General features: G+C 31.9%; 1 protein-coding gene across 1 annotated transcript in view; it reads right to left on the reverse strand.

The window, feature by feature from the left end:
- Positions 1–15138, reverse strand: part of LOC118194631 (fatty-acid amide hydrolase 2-like) — a 117681-nt gene extending 102543 nt beyond the window's left edge. Inside the window, exon 1 of the mRNA XM_035365810.2 lies at positions 14992–15138. The gene's annotated coding sequence lies outside the window, so the exon portion shown is untranslated. The remainder of the gene's footprint in view (positions 1–14991) is intronic.
- Positions 15139–17344: the final 2206 nt, after the last annotated feature.

Genomic DNA, 17344 nt, shown 5'->3' on the forward strand with positions numbered 1-17344 from the left:
TGTTTTACATTTGGATTACCTATCAAAAAGTAAGGAATTTTGATATTATTACAATATCGGAGTTAAAATAACAATTATTGGACATGTTAAAGTAATGAAAATTTTAAATTAGGTTAAAAAGTAACCCTTAATGTGGCATATTTTTGAATTAAACTCTATCGACATTAAAAACAACAAAACGTCCCTCTTTATTAAGGACTTTAATTAATTAACTAATTTTAAATACGGAGCTATGAATGAATTTTTTCCCTTGCATGTTATAATAACTGAAACAAAATTACTCTGATACAGTCAAAATTCCTAAATGCAAGTACATAAAATTTACTTTAGCAATTTAAAAAGATGAGACACACTGAACACATGAATAAATTTCTATCAAAGAATAATTTATTAAATTTGGCCCGTTCCATAGTAAACTTTAACCATTAGATTACATTATTACACCATGTTATCAGTTTGAAAAGAAAGTCATATGCCAGATCTTGGATGTAAAAAAATGCACAAAATATACAGATTATTGAAAAATGATGTATACCAATGTTTATAGATATGACTAAATGTAACAGAAAATTTACTGTCACAACCACATTTTTAAGTGAAATGTATTATTTTAACATTTTACAATATTTAAGGTATGGCATTAAATGCAACATTATGTGCCTGGATATAAGTTAGTAAATTAAAAAAAAATAATAATAATAATCAAAGAATGAATGTCATGAAAAATTTCAAAAACAAGCAGAATTTAATTTAGAAGACCTTTAGACACTTATGATAAATAAATTTGAGAATTCTTCACCCAAAATTAAATTATAATTAACTAAAACCAGTTTGACTGACCTTCTACAAAATCCTTCAGCTGCAATTTTTTCTAGCTTGAAAACCAAATTCTTCTCCACATGGTAATAACATCTTAACCAGTTGAAATTCCTGCAGAAAGTTTGATAACACAGTAATAGAATTAATAGAATAGAAAAATTAACACAAAAGTATAGAACATCATTTAAACTTAACATTATTACAAATTTTGGTGCTTTCTGACTATCTATTGAGAAATGCATATAAGCTGTGAAAATTGGCAAAATGGTTAGTTTATGGTTCATATCTACTGCTCTGTTCACAAGTAGTAATTCAAATAAGCACTTTATAAGAAACAAGAAATTTTAGGATGCACACACACACACAAATATACACATTGGGTCAATATTCACATATTTTTCATCCAATGGAATACTATTCAGAAATAAAGATTAAATATAAAGCATATAAATACATGTGTGTGGTATGCATATTAATAGTTTGCTATTATCGTGTGCATACTCTTGCTGTTTTAGCATAAGTTGAAGCTGTGAGGGCAGATGATAAGAACGTATCAGAATTTTTCATGTATAAGAAAATATTGCCCTGACAATAGTATCTCAATTGTTTAGCACTGACATTTACATAGCACATTAGAAATATATAGTAATATATGTATAATAAAAAGATAATTACATATTATTAATTATTTTTTTTAAATGCCAAACTTTAACAATTCTTTCACATATAATTAAACAGAATTCTTTCACATGAACATCTAAAATCCATTCTTAACTAAAGAATAAATAATAAAACCATGTAAATTTCTTATCAAGCCCATCATTTCCGAAATGTCTACTTCTGAAAGTTCCCAGCATTTCTCAATATATTATTAAATTACTAAACTAAGCATCAATGATAGTCATGTTCGCTAATGTGGCAATATCTTTCACACTTCTTTGTTACCACAAGTAACAAGTAGGCTTCAATAAATCTTTAACTGTTACATGCTACTTTTGTCTAAAATTTGTACAAATAATAAAATTAAATGAGCTCTTTATAATATGCTCAAAGAAATAATTTTGTATGAAAATTTGTATGCTATATATTGGCCTGATTAATGATTCAGGAAATAATTCGGTTTTTCAAAGTGCTTCCAATAATTCAAATTTCAGCTTGTGTCAAAATAAAATCTATAACACAAAGATAAGCAAATTTCCTTATGAACAATGCATTTTAACATTATTCAATCACTGGCAATCACACAGTACTGATTGCTTCAATAAACATTACTGTAACTGTGTTATTTAAAAGACTGTAATGTTTTAATTATTTCCTTAATTAAAACATTACAGTCTTTTCCTCCTTCTAACACCAAAAGAAAACCCAGATAAGAAATATAAAAATATCAGTAAAAATAAATTATATTATTGAACACTTTACATTAATTACACTTATGCATATATTATTTTATTATAAATTATTTCAAAATCAAAGAAGAGAAGGGGGAGAAACTTTAATATTGAAATTTTTAAAATGATATAAACATTAATCATTTAGTACAGTTTGTTATTTCAGGCAAAAGGAATTCACTTTTCTGGATAGCATTTATATTTCCATCTCACTTTCAATGAAACATTAAGAGAAATGCATATAATTTAAACAACAGTTTATTTTATTTATCAGACAGATTATGTCAACTCGAAAAAAACTATCAGTAAAATTCGGTAGTAATAATTCTGAATGTTAGGCAACTTGCAAGATTCAACAAAAATTATCAATACTTTTATTATAATGACAATACTACAGTAACATGAACATAAAATTAAACTGCATATAACTATAAAATAAGCCAGCATATAATAATGGTACATCGGTTTCTAAAACAATGGGCTCGATGAAAAAATACATGTATTATGGTAGCTATTCATATTCTTCAGCTTTCCTAATATTCTCATGTTCACTTTACATAACTAAAGTATCTAAAATACAATAAAAATGCAAACAATATTTATGAGAAAATGTTAAAAGCAATCAAGCATTTGATTGAATGACCATATTTTGTCTTCCTGCAAGTCGAATCTTAAAATGATATGCAGTTTGAAAAATGCTTAATCCTTTTATAAAATATTCAAAAAAGTTTAAAAAAAGGTACTGTTCTGTTATCAGGACCGGGTTCAGAATTGTATTTATGTATGCTTGTATATTTGTATGTTTGTGTGTCTACATATACGCATCTATGCACATACTTACGAACACAGGTTCATACATTTCTGATTCTGGTCCCAATAACAGAACAGTACCCCCCAAAAAAACTTGAATTACAAACTAGATTAAGGTAATGTTTCAACCATACATATTTTGGACAAAACAATGCAAACTCTTATTTTTATAAGTTTAGTTTGAACAATTGTTCAAACTATTTAACATAAATTTATTGCTGCAATAAAATAATAAGCCATCTGATCACACATATTATTTTGAAACTGAATGCATAAACTAGACTAAAAAAAATTCAGTCATAAACATTTGGATAGCAGGGCAAATTAGATATTTCAAAAGACAGCCAGCCATTGAGATGCACGTAATTCAAGAGAGAATGGTAACAATTCATAAAGCTGTGAAACATTTAACTGTCAAAATGACATAAATAACATACATTCGAAAAGAAAAAAAAGTAAACATACAAGTATTGCAACTGAACTTACCTTTCATGCAACAAAAAATATCCATACAAGTTAACCTCATGGCGCAGCCATTTTGGATTTCGTTTCAAATCAGACAGATGTTTACGGATTTGCGGAAGAATACGAGGAACTAGTACTTTGCCGGATACAATGTGCAATGACGCGAAAGAATATAGTTCTGTAGAACTTCCTACATTATTCCGTAATAAACAGTACTATTTCCTAATTTTTTCTTTATCTAATTAATTAATTAATAGGGAAATAGTTAAATAATGCCGAATTCATTTTTAATGAAATGTTAAATTTTGCATGTATGGGACAACCACCTTCCATCCAATATTTCTGAGAATATAAACAAATTTTGGAATCTGAGAGTATCAGTAAATAAATATATAGAATATCGCCTCTCAAACGACCACTTCTGAAAGTGACCAATAGTTCTGAGATTATAAATAAATATTTATATTAAGCATTATTTCTATAAGACGACCATCTCTATATAAGACCAAAGTTTCTAGAATCTTGGATAGTCAGAGATGTATCTTTACTGCGAAATTATCGCACGACTGTAATTCAATATCAATAACAGATCGCGCGATTGAAAAACATTTTCTGTCCTGTAATTAGAGGAAAAAAAATTTCCTTATGAGGTATTTCTCCCGCTTTCCTAGCGTGCCTTCGTGGTGTAATAGTTCTGCACGCTGGGCCGGTATTTCAGAGGTCCGTGGTTCGATTCACGGCGAAGGCGGTTGCTGATTTTTATCTCTACGGCTTCCCAAAAAAATCCTAATGTCTCTACAGTGGCGCCCGAACTGAAAAGGTGTTGGATGAGGTATATCCACACCCAGGATTTAGTGATTGGATCCCCTTAAAAAAAAAGTCGGCCTTTAAAAAGAGAAGTAATATAAGGTATTTCTCCCGCTTTCCTAGCGTGTCTTCGGCCCACCAGCGGACGAGCGGTAAACACTGGTCCCTGGTAGTGCTGAACCCTGGTAGTCACTGAACTAAGTCACTGAACCCTGGTAGTGCGATCCGAGGTTCGAATCCCGCGAACGGGCTGGCTGCATGGGTGTTTTCGTGGTTTTCCCCACGTGTAACGTGTATACGAGCCAGTTTCCCTTAGAAAGTCCTCCACGAAGACATCCCTCCCCTTAGGCAGATAGCCCTAGTGTGCTTTGCCATAATTAAATACACCACCACCACACCTAGCGTGTCTTCGTGGTGTAGTGGTTCTGCACACTGGGCCGGTATTCCAGAGGTCCATCCTTCGATTCCCGGCGAAGGCAGTTGCTAATTTTTCATGTTTCCTGCTTCCAAAAAAATACCTAATGTCTCTATACCCAAATTAAAAAAAAAAATTCGTTTCCGTAATTAAATATATCTATATCTAATTTTACCTATATTTGTAGTAGGGTTTGTAATCTGTAAGTAATTATACATGTAATTTATACATTTTTTATAAAAAAAATATATGTTATTTAGAATTTTGCAAATATTCTAGAAAATGCTAATCCATTGAAAAAAATCTTTTCCATGACTAAATAAATTTTTAAAAACGTCAGAAAAAATAGCAGTTAAAATTAATAACAAAATAACAAGAATAAATCATCAATCAGATCAATATTTTTAATGTACAGCATTTAGAAACAACTTAGTAAAATACATATGAAAAATAAAATAATGTGCAAGTTTCAGATGTGCAATGTCAAAAAATTAAAACTGGTAAATTTGAGAACAAATATCCTCAAAATGTTTGACAACGAAAGTCCTCCGGACAATGCAGAATGAATGTCCTCAGGATGTGAAATTGGTGAACTCCTCAGGACATCTGAGAATCAACATCTTCAGGACATCCTGTCATATCCCGGGACATAGCGACTTAAATAAGACATCCTCAGGATGTTAAATTACGATCTCCTCAGGACATCTGAGAATCAACATCCTTAGGACATCCTAAGTATGTCCCGGGATATTGCGACTTAAATAGGACATCCTGAGGATGTTTTATGCTATGGGGGTTAGAGGTTGCCTGTTCGCGTAGAGCGAAGCTATCGTATTTTTTATATTTTACATCTTGCACGAATACATGTTATAGCAGTCCTGTATACAAAATTTCAACATTCTGAGGCTACTAGTTTTTGAGTTATATGAGATACATATATACGTACGTACAAACAACACTAAAAATCTCTTTTGAATACATTGTAAATCCTTTCTGCAACCCGTTTTGGGAAAAAGAGTCCTTTGTTCTATCCTCAGGTACAGATGCACGCAAACATCGTTAAATTGCATTCGATAGAGTTCCAAATGGATACTTTCGGGGAAATATGATACATGAAAACATTCTATACCATTTGATGCAACATATAGCGCAAGACAAATTCTAAGTAAACCAAAGTTGCAAACATTTATAAAAACTAGGATAAAAATTAAGATTTCAGTTTGTAGAGATATTAGGTTCTTTTTTATGCTAGAGAAGTGAAAATGAGCAATGCCCCCGCCGGGACTCGAACCACGCACCTCTCTAATAAGCACCAAGCGTGCTGACTATTACAATACGAAAGCATGCTACGAAGCGGGGAATACTTCAAATTGTTAAAAAGTGATTTTTAGCCCAAACGAGAAATAGCCCAGAAGGACTCTTGAGATCGCATTTTGCGTAGAATCACTAAAAGCGTTGAATCACTTTTAAAATTGTTGCCACCAAATAGGTTAGTCCTTGCATTATATTTAAAGAAATTAAATAACGAAAAATCTGCATGAAAATATTTTAGGTTTCTCACATTTTGAATAAACAACGGTACCCAGAGCCACCAAATTCTGAATAACGTATCCTCTATCTAAATATAGACACCTGGGAGGCCGAATTTGGAATTTGTTTTATTGTCTATTTCATAAAATTTTGGTTAAATAACGCAACGATTTCAAAGCCAGCATCGACTACACTGTGCGGAATAAAACATTTTTATCTCCAGTGCGCGAGACTGTCTATCGGAAATTCTAAAGATATGCTGTTTTAAAATAGTTTTAGTCCAAAGTGGCGTTAAGCGAGATGCTCTTGAAACGTGTATGTGTGTGTAAACGAAAAGAACCCTCCTTTGAGCGTAACATAAAATCTGAAACCTTTCTCTTTTATTACTTTTAAATAGTCATTTTGTAAGTAAAAATTAAATGATTATATTTTAAATGATATATAAATGGTTTTTGCTATTTTAAATGATATGTTTAATGATATATAAATGGTCTTTCCCGAGCGACAATACTTGGAAAATTGGCTCTGCGATATAGAGCGCAGACGATAAAAATTTCACGTTTCCAAGCAAAGACTACATGGGCTGCTTTTACATTCGTTTCAAGGTGCATGGAGGGAGGCAGTATAGAATATATTTGGATCAAATATGAGGCATTAAATCACAGTAGAATTGCATAGGTAATATTTTATAAGAATTATGATCCTTGTAATGAAGCAAAGAAAATTTTATATACAGTGTAATTAATAAAGATCCACGTTTCAATTTTTAGAAATGTTAAGAATATTTCTTAAAAATTTATTAACTAATTAAAAAAACACACATAATTGAAAAAATAATAAAATCTGAAAGCCTTTAGATTTTATATTACGCACAAACGACCGTTTTTCTCCTTTTCAAAGATGTTAGACAGCATTTGGGCTAACGCCACTTTGGACTAGAAATATTTAAAAACTAGCATATCTTTAGAATTTCCGATAGATAATCTCGCGCGCTGGAGATGAAAACGTTTTACTCCCTACACAGTTGCCATTGCTCGCTTTTAAGCTGTTCAGTTTTTAATTCACACTACAAAATATGAAATAGATAATAAAACAAATTCAATAAGCAAATTCAACAAAATACATAATAAAACTTCCAGGTGCCCATGTTCGGGTGGAGGACTATGTTATTCAAAATTTTATAAATCTAGGTGCTGTTTGTTTCTTCACAATGCGAGATACATACATGCATAAACACAAAATGCCGTTAGCTTTCGGGGTAATTAACATTATAAATTAATTAAAAATTTTTGAAAAAAGGGAAGTAAGAAGGCAATCCTATTAAAAGGAAGTACTTACAAAGGTATATTTCCTTCAGGAGTTCTGGTGTAATTTTAGGCAAAATGAGCGCTACGGTAGAGAGAGGAAGAGTAAAGAGTGTATTGGGTTTTTCGAGGTTTTCCTCAATATCTAATAAGTAAACATAGTATTAACGAGATGTTATTAAATCTTCCAGGAATAACTACACCTATCGCGTGATTTGCTGTGCTTCAGGTAATTTGCGTTTCTTGTTTGCATCAAGGAAATAATAACAATTTCTCTTATTATGCAAATTCTAGCTAGAAAAAGCTCAGTCAACAACACAGCAATTTTTACGATACAAAATGTCTATAGAACTTGCAACCGAATTCAGACACTCAGTGGAAAATTGTTCCTTTGATTGCCTCAATTGTCAAGCTTCTCTCATAAAAGTTTTAAATAACGTGTCTTCAAAATGCAAGAAGTCAGAATTTTGCATTTTATTTCGAATATAAGACCAGGGAGAAATATTAATCTACTATTAATTTTGCTTCACCAATATTTTCAGTTTTTTAATTGTAAAAAATATGACATCCAAAAAATGATAAAAAAATCTGAAAGCTTTCAGATTTTACATTACGCATTTTTTAACGCTTTATATGCTACCTTTATTTAACTCATAAAATTCAGTTCAACAGCAATATCCCATGAGCATACCTTTAGAATTTCCGATACACGGGCGCTGGATATAAAAATGTTCCCCCCCCCCCCCTCCGTACAGTATTGCCATTGCTCGCTTTGAAATCGTTGAGTTTCTTAATCAAAAATTCGTTTAAGTGTTAAAAAGTATGAAATCGATAATAAAACAAATTTCAAATTCCTAATTCGGGTCTCCAGATGCCCATATTCGGGTGGAAGCGTTTAAGGGGCGTTTTTTTAACGTTTTGTGTGCAACCTTTCTTTATTAAATATCATGTTCTTCGCACTTAAACCATAAAATTCAATCCAACATCAATATCAAAAAATATTTAAAAGAGCATATCTTTAGAATTTCTGATATACAATCTCGCGCACTCGAGATAATTATTGCTCGCTCTGAAATCGTTGAGTTTGTTAATCAAAATCTCATAAACGCTTTACAAAATATGAAATAGATAATAAAACAAATTCCAAATTTATGCTTCCAGATTCCCATATTCGAGCGGAGATGAAAATTATTCCAAATTTGATGGATCTAGGTACCGTTGTTTTATCACAATGCGAGAAACATACCTATGCTATATAAATATATTATGCAGATTCTTCCTTATTTAATTTCTTTAAATATAATATTTGGTAGCAACAATTTCAAAAGTCATTCGCTGTTTATAGTGAATCGACGCAAAATGCCAAAACGAAATTAATAGCCCTTCTGAGCTAAGGCTCCTTTGGGCGAAAAAGAAAAGAAAAAGAAAAAACAAATTTTGAAAGCTTTCGAGATTTTATTAACGTTTCGCCTGTTACCTTTATTGATTAAATAACATGTTCTTCGCAATTAAAACATATAAAATTTAATTCAACCGCAATATTACAAAATATTTAAAAACAGCATATCTTTAGAACACAGTCTGGCGCCCTGGAAATTTTCCCCCCCGTACAGTGTAGTTATTGCTCGCTTTGAAATCGTTCACTTTATTTATTATTATTTTTTTAAAGTGGATAATAAAACAAATTCGAAATTGAAAATTCGGACTTCTAAGTGCCCAGTGTCCTGTTGGAGGACTACGTTATTCAAAACTTGATGGCTTTAGGTACCCTTGTCTCTTCACAATGCGAGAAACATTAATGCATTCATGCAAATTCTTCATTATTTAGTTTCTTTAAATACAATAATACACGGCGATAATATTTGGTGGCAACAGTTTGAAAAGTGAATCGACGCAAGAAGCCGATTTTAAATTAATAGGCCTTGTGGGCTAACACCCTTTTCGGCTAAAAATGATATTTTCGGAAGGAGATTTTTCCATTTACTTGTTGTCGAAAAGGTTTAAAAAGTGTGTGAATTTTTGAATACAGATTTTCAGATGAGAAAAAAGTGATACACTTAACAAAAATAAAAGTATTCACAATTAACGGAACTTCATTAAAATGACTTAGTTTTAAAGCACTGAAAAATCTCAGTAAGGAGCTACTAGGTTGTGCCACTGGAAAATTTTTTAACTTGGTGAAGGGCTACTACCGGTGTGAGAAGCAGGTTCGAGCACAAAACGAACTCCAAGGTTAGGGGCCCTTTCCTGCGGAAGATCATTTCGTGCGTACAAAATATGCGAGGATTTCGAATTGGAATTGACCAAGGTCATCTTGGGAAAGCGAAGGACGAAACCTATGTTTTGGCATGCGATGTGATATAGTTTGAGGAGCCGAGTTTTGTATCGTCCTTCTGAGTTTGTAACGTGTCCTCGAAGTGAACGAATTGAAGACAAATTTAGTCAAATTAATGATTGGAATTATAGCCATCTTTATAATATACCAAGTTATCTAATAATAAATGTTAGATATTTATAAAAATTTATTTTTCTGAATGACAATATCTAAATCAAAATGATCTACCGTAACTACCAAAGATAAATCCAACGTGAAAATTAAATAGTCCTCCACTTCATCTTTAACCAGTTAATTTCACATGTTTTGCTTTAATCAATTAAGCACTCAATATAAGTCGAAATTTCCAGACATTACTAATTATTTTCTGGATCAAAAGTGCTTCTTTTTTCATAACTTAAAACAGCGGTGAAATTCGGGATTCAGCATTTACCATATTAAATTGATAGTTTAAATACAGACATTAAAAAAATCTGATGTGGACAACACGTGACTTCCTTCTACGCTGCCTATCAAATTATGCATATTTTTTGCTGCATTTCATTTTAACTTATTTCCTCGAATTTCATTAGAGATATATTTCTCATTGAATTAATTCAGTTCTCACTTCGCGACGAGGCAAAAAATACATTAAAACTCAAAACATTTTCATTAAAAATCGTAAAACACAGAAAAATATAAAACGCCAAATGCAGTTAAAAAAAAAAAAAAAAAAAAAAAAAAAAAAAAAAAAAACTGAAAGCTTTCAGATTTTACATTACGCGTTTTTTAACGTTTTCTGTGTGACTTTTATCCATTAAATATCATGTTGTTCGCACTTAAATCATAAAATTCAATTCAACAGCAATATCGCAAAATAATTTTAAAATGAGCATATCTTTAGAATTTCGGATACACAGTCTCGCCCACTGGAGATAATTTTTTTTTTTTCGTACAGTGTTGCCATTGCTCGCTTTGAAATCTTGGAGTTTCTTAATCAAAAATTCGTGAAAGTGTTGCAAAATATGAAATCGATAATAAAACAAATCCAAATTCCAAAATTGGTCTTCCATGCCCATATTCGGAGGAGAATTACGTTATTTAAAATTGGAGGGCTCTAGGTACCGTTGTTTTATCACAATGCAAGAAACATACATACATTTATGCAAATTCTTCATTATTTTATTTCTTTAAATATAACACAAAGCGATAATATTTGTTGGCAACAGTTTGAAAAGCGATACGGACATGTACAGTGAATCAACGCAAAGTGCCAAAACGAGTTTAATAGCAACGCTCCTTTGGGCTAAAAACAATTTTTGCAGTTAAAATTAGAGTTTCTACGCCAAAAACAAGCAATTTTGCCAGCGGGCAGAAATACATGTTTTTCGGTGCACCAAACTGAAAGTTTCTTTTGGTCCCACTCGGCAAAAAGCACTCCAATTTGGTGCATAACTGAAGTAATTTACTATTCTACCAAGAGTTTCAAATGTAAACAAATGGCGACTTCGTTAGGCTTAATACCACTCTAACTTTACATACACAAATACATAAAATTTTGCATACACAAATACACACACTAATCTTGCATACACAAATACACCATACACAAAATTTTGAACGTTCTGACGCCTCTCGTTTTCGAGTTATGCGAGATACATACGTACGTACGTAGCTACGTCACGAAAAATTCTTTTCTGAATCCTTTTAAAATCTATTTTACAATTCGTTTTTGATAAAAAAATTTAAAAAAAATCCTTTATTCTATCCGTACGTACAGTTGTCACACAAAAACATCGCTCAAATGGATTCGACAGCGGTCAAAATAGATTTTTTCGATATTTTCGATGAAATATGATACTCGAAGTTTTTCGCGATTACAATGCTTCCTTTATTTCAAGGAAGAAAATAGTCCTAAGTAGCACTTTAGTTACATTTTTGTTAGTTTGTAGTTACATTTTTGTTAAAGGCAGTTTTTACTTGTAACAAAAATGTAAAAATGCTACTTAGGAGTATTTAGGGTACGAGACGAAGAAGAAATCGAAGAAACCGTATAAGTCAATGATTTTAAATTTGTGCTCCTTAAACCCCTATGTGGCTGAATGAACAAAACCGCTGGAGAGAGTTGCGCCTAGGTCCTTTTTTCACCGGAGGCAAAGGAGTAAACGTAAGTTCCTTAAAATCAAATTATCTATATCTATACAATATTACATTTAGCAAACATATTTTGCTAAATCTGCAATTACTCTTGTGTAACTTTATTTTAAAAAAATAAATTATAACATTTTAATTAAAATTTAAAATTTAAAAAAAAAATCTGAAATTTTTCAGATTTTAAATTACGTCTAAAGGGGCGTTTTTTTAACGTTTTGAGTGTTACCTTTATTTATTAAATATCATGTTCTTTGCACTTAAACCATAAAATTCAGTTTAAGAGCAATATCGCAAAATAATGTTAAATTAAGCATATCTTTAGAATTTCCGATATACACAGTCTCGCGAGCTGGAGATAAAAGTATTTTTTTTTCTATATAACGTTGCCATTTCTCGCTTTTAAAGCATTGAGTTTGTAAATCAAAAATTCGTTAAAGTTTTACAAAATATATAATCTATAATAAAACAAATTCCAAATTTGGGATTTCAGATGCCCATATTCGCAGTAGGATTTCGTCATCAAAATTCGATGGCTCTATGTACCATTGTTTTATCACAATGCGAGAAATAGACAATCATTTATGCAGATTTTTCATTATTTAATTTCTTCAAATATAATGCAGGACTCTACGATTTTGTGGCAACAGTTTGAAAAGTGAACCGACGTTTATGAGTCCGACGCAAAATGCCAAAACAAAAGCAATAGTCCTTCGGGACTGAAATCCCTTTGGACTAATAAAATGTTAAAAAGCCGTTTATAGGCGTTGGCCATTCCTTAAGGTCGGATGGGGGATCTCTTTATTATAGAAGCACTTAATAGGTGGGCCACCATTGCCTCCTATGAAGGGGACGGAGAATCGCTAACCACTTTCCCATCTGGGCGACAAATATAATAACTAATCACTAAAACTAACTTTTCTAAAATCTGTTACTTAAACACTTAAATGTTTTTAAAATCAGTATTCGAAAGATTCAAATGATAGCCAAAAGTGCGAAGATTCGACTTTTCGAATCTCGAATCGTTTTTAAGATGCGTGGAATTCCAGGATTTAAATTCTCATTCCTAGTTTTGTAGTTTGTATATTTCTGTGACTCTTTTGTAAAGCTCACAATTTGACTAAAAGTATCTCTCTAAAGATAATGACAACTTTGTTTTATATCTATCAGGTATTTTAGCTTTAAGAACAGAGGAAAAAAAATTGAAGACATAAACATGCGTTACAAATGTTTCCTTCATTTAATATATTTTTGGGAAACAAAAAATATTACTTCAAGTTGAATGAGATCCAAAAGTTCTAGCTGATTTGGGCATCTATTACAAATAATGGTTCCCTTTGATAAAAACTTGGCTAATAGGACCACGAAGACTTAAAAGTGAAATTTGCCTTATTTTTTTTTAAGTTCAGCTTAGCTTTCTTTTTAATAATTTCTTGATGAGTCTTCTTCATCAAATATAGCTTTCATTTACAGAAAGAATTATTAGCCAAAATGGGATTTGGCGTCGTTAATTATAAACAACAAATCACTTTCCAAGTTGTTGCCACCAAATATTATCGTCCTGTATTATTTTTAAAGAAATTAAATAAATAATGAAGAATCTACTGTGAAAACATGACGGTACCTAGCGCCACCAAATTTTTAATAGCGTAGCCCTCTACCCGAACACGTGCATCTGGCAACTCAAATTTTGAATTTCCAATTTTATATTTCATATTTTGTAAAACTTTAATGAGTTTTTAACAAACTCGAGGATTTAAAAGCGAGAAGTGGCAATACTGTACAGATTAAACATTGTTATCGCTCGCTCGCGAGACTGTATATCGGAAATTCTAAAGATATGCTGCTGTTAAATATTTTGTGAGTTTTGCTATTCAACTGAATTGTATGTGGCGCAAGTGAGAAGAACATGGTATTTAATTAATAAATGTAACACACAAAACGTTAATAATAAAAGACAAAAACTTAAGTTTTGCAAACATGCATGTAGATTAAAATGGGAAAGTTATAAATTTTCTGTATATTTAAAAAGTGGAAAAGTGTGTAATGTAATTCTATAAAAATATTTAATGTTTTTAATTATATATATCACGAATTAAATGCATTTTTTAAAATCAAACAGATCCAAAAATAATGTTTTTAAGAGCTGCATATGTTGCTTTTAAATAGTTTACTTTGCTAATTAATCACAAACAGATTAAATATAAAAGAATAATAGTTTAAGATTTTTCGAATGGCAGCAGACTGGAATGAAATTGAAACAACGCAAAATCGTGTTTCCAGACTAATAGCCTATTGGGCTAAAAACTGAGAGAAAGAAATTTATATGTTGATCTAAAAAGTCATTAAATATTTTTTAAAAAATCTAGATTATATGCGTTTATACCCTTTTAAAAATGCGTAAGCATATTTCACTATTCTTTTTGAATAATTTTTTTGATATTTTTTAAGAGTTTCATAATTTTTTATATCAAATGTTTCAAAACGATATTATATATATTCCAATATCAAAAGTTAAAAACTTAACCTAATAACAATAAATTACAACTCTTTTTCTTATTCATGACAATAATATGCTAACTAAACTGTATTCATTAGTAACAATTACAAAGAAATTTCAATAAATATGTTTTTAATTAATGACTGGATTCTATACCCTGTAGAACTCGAAAAATCAGAAGCCGACAGAAGTTTATGAAGAGAAGTATGATAGGCCAGTATCAAGTAAATTATTTTGATGATAAGAAATTGAGCTTCTGATGATAAGAATTGAGCTTTATTTCCGATAAATATTATAAGATTCGATATCTCCTTTAGATATGATTTGAATTCATTCAAAGAAATATCATGTGGAGATACTGGGATTGAATGCATATCTGTATACGCTCTAATCAAGAATACGTTCAAAGTCCGCCTATTAGAAAGGTAGATTTCTTACGGGGGAAAGAAAAAAAAAAAAAAAAAAAAAAAAAAAAAACTGCTTACCCAGCTGAGATAAAAGCACGAAACTGTTGACTAAGCTGAGCTCTTCGCTCAAAGGGAGCCTTTTGTTCTGACCGCAGGAACGTTTAATAGAACTGATTAGAATTTCCTCTGTAGAAAACTGGTTTTCGGCTGAAATGATGCCAGTGATATACTACAAGGAAAAAGAACTTCACGTTGAAAACACTCCGCTGCGTCATGTGGCAGAGACATTCGGAACTCCGGTTTACGTTTATTCACGTGCGAAGGTCATCGAGCGTTTGAATTTCCTCCGTTGTGCATTGAGCGGATTGCCTGCCAGGATCTGTTATCCTGTCAAATGCAATTTCAATTTAGCAATTTTGGACCTCCTGAGGCGGGAGGGTATATCTTTCGACGTCGCTTCTGAAGGAGAATTACGCCGGGTAGTGAAAATTGGTGCCGATACATCACGCGTCGTTTTCACCGGAGTCGGGAAGTCTGAAAGTGAGATTAGTTATGCACTGGATGTTGGAGTTGGTTGTTTCCATGTGGAGAGTCATCAAGAATTAAAGAGGATCGAAACACTGGCTAAAGCGAAGGGGGTTGTCGCACCGGTTGCTCTACGCGTGAATGCTGACATCGCGACACAGACTCACGACTATATCGCAACGGGTTCGTGTAACACCAAATTTGGTGTTCCTTTAGAAGAAGCGGAAGACCTCTATGTGATGGGCAATGCATCAACGCACCTTTCCATGGTTGGTATTCATTGCCACATCGGTTCTCAGATCAAGGAAATAGAGCCTTACCAGAAAGCTATTTCTTCAGTTCTATCATTCGTTGAAAAACTGAAAAAGAGAGGTATTTTTTTGAAATTTTTCGATATTGGAGGTGGTTTTGGAGTGCGATATCACGAAGACGACCCCGAGCTCAAATGGGATAAATGGCTGAAGGAATTATCAAGCACTGTAACTTCAACGGGGCTAGAACTGGTACTAGAACCTGGCAGGATAGTCATGGCCGAATCTGGAGTATTACTAACGGAAGTGCAGTATATCAAACAAATGCCACATAAGCTTTTTGCGGTTGTAAATGCCGCCATGAATGATTTTATTCGGCCTGCGCTTTATGATGGCTATCATCAAATTATTAACGTTAAAGACAGAACTGATGTAGAACCCAGAGTTTTTGATATTGTTGGTCCGTTGTGCGAGGGATCTGACTTCATGGGATTCAATCGAAAACTACAACTTCTTCAAGGGGATCTACTAGCTGTGATGGCAGTTGGGGCGTATGGCAGCGCCATAACATCGAACTTTTCTAGTCGACCAAGAGCCCCCGAAGTTCTAATTGACGGAGATAAAATTTTTCTAATTAAAGAAAGGGAAAGCTATGAGCGTTTAATGAGCCTGGATCATATTTTGCCTGAATGATCAGACTCAATTGGTACCCGGATATAGTAATCTTAATTACAATCGTGATTAAGATAAATACAGATTTATTATCATTTTTTTAATCATTTGTTATAGTATTCCACATCACGAATATTCTATCTTATGAAACAGTTTTGGTAATAACTTACACAATGAATATTAAACTTTAATTTTTCTTAGTTGGTTCAAACTATTTTTTACACTTACCTTTAAAATGTGTTTATTGTGTATTTCTTGGTATAATTTGGTTTGGTTTATTTGTTTATGGCAAAGCACTCGAGGGCTACCTGCCTTAGGGTAGAGATGCCTTCGTGGAGGACTTTCTATCAGGGACTGAACTACCAATATTCAGCGACTTTACCGCTCGGCCGCTAGTGGACTCTATGTATATTTTAGTACTGAAATTATTTTCCCCATGAAAGTTAGAATAACCCATGTTTGTTTCTCGGTTAAAATATCTAAATGGATTGTAATTACCCCAACTGATGAATTTGGTTGAATATTATAATAAAATATGTTTTTAACACACACATTACAGATTGCTTATTTTGATGTAATCATTTTAATGAAGAATATCAATTGAAAATTTTATTAATCCTTTATTCAATTTCATATTTTTAATTAATTTAGGGAAAGCAAAAGAAAATTTAACGCAAAACCAGTCAGAACTCAAATTCGTATGTTCTGGGCTTAGCATTTCATTAAAAATTAATATTTTCCTTTTCTGTAATAATAAAGTGATTCACAATAAAGTAAACGATAGCATAGTTTTGACTAACTCGTAATAAGGAAAAGATTTACATGTATTCACAAATCCTATAATTTAATACTGGAAATAATGTTTATTTAGGAAACAATGTTTCATAACAACCTAATTTTTAATAGCGACTAAATGCAATAAACATTATTATTTCTTACACATTACTTTCTTAATTACTGTCCTCATAATTTCATCTATTAAT

Source organism: Stegodyphus dumicola, chromosome 12, assembly GCF_044657685.1.
Source record: "Stegodyphus dumicola isolate Sdum_Otavi_A_Nest chromosome 12, ASM4465768v1".
NCBI classification, from domain to species: domain Eukaryota; kingdom Metazoa; phylum Arthropoda; class Arachnida; order Araneae; family Eresidae; genus Stegodyphus; species Stegodyphus dumicola.